Genomic DNA, 851 nt, shown 5'->3' on the forward strand with positions numbered 1-851 from the left:
ATATGAAATGTTTCTTTTGGGAACTAAAGTACTATCTTTCCATATATGTCTGTATACAGTGATTATAAGTGGGCTTCCTCAATATATTATATATGTTAACAAAAGTACACATTGTCAGGGTTGGCTGGGCTGGAGGAGGATGATAATTTTATTATTTAAAAATCATATGTCATTAACAGCTGCCTCTATCTTTATGTATTTCTTTCTGCCATTTTTTTGGTCTTTACTAAGAACCAGAGCTAATTTATTCATTCAGTGCACCTAAGTCACAGTACTTTATTCATAAATATACAAGTTAAATATTTGGAGGAATACATAAAATCTATCTCTAATTTTTCAAATCCAAAATTAGCATTCTACAATTTATCAAATAGAAATTCCCTGTTATGCCCCTGTGCCAAGGCAGAAAGCTTCATAGACTCAACGATTTTTAGCTGAATAGAATCTATGAAATGATCTAATTCAGCTCCATGTTTGGAGCTGGAGGTCTGTGGATCAGATGAATTGTCAAAGGTCACATGACTAAAAAGTGCCAGTTCAGGATTCACTTCAGCAGCACAAATACTGAAATTGGAACTGCGCAGAAAAGATTAGCATGGCCTCTGCACAAGGATGACACACAAATCTGTGAAATACTCCATGAAAAAAAAAAAGGTGTCAGTTCAGAGATAAGGAGGCAATGTTCTTACCTCCCAGCTTGGTGACCTCGTCCCAGAGATTACAAAAGATGTCTGAAAAATGAAGAAAATTATTTGGTTCTTTTACTTACGATGGTGTAGAAACCTGTACTTTACTACTATGACATTGAATACAAGTCGTTTCAAGGAATTATGTGATTTTTAAGGTTTCTT

At 34.4% G+C, this 851-nt stretch overlaps 1 non-coding gene across 1 annotated transcript; it reads left to right on the forward strand.

Annotated features, from left to right (window-relative positions):
- The first annotated feature begins 540 nt into the window (after positions 1–540).
- LOC114204690 (U6 spliceosomal RNA) lies at positions 541–647 on the forward strand. Its single transcript, XR_003608217.1, has one exon. It is a non-coding gene; the product is annotated as a U6 spliceosomal RNA (small nuclear RNA).
- Positions 648–851: the final 204 nt, after the last annotated feature.

This window comes from Eumetopias jubatus, unplaced genomic scaffold (genome assembly GCF_037043125.1).
Source record: "Eumetopias jubatus isolate StellerSeaLion01/CBP00866 unplaced genomic scaffold, mEumJub1_p1.0 scaffold_6, whole genome shotgun sequence".
Taxonomy (NCBI): domain Eukaryota; kingdom Metazoa; phylum Chordata; class Mammalia; order Carnivora; family Otariidae; genus Eumetopias; species Eumetopias jubatus.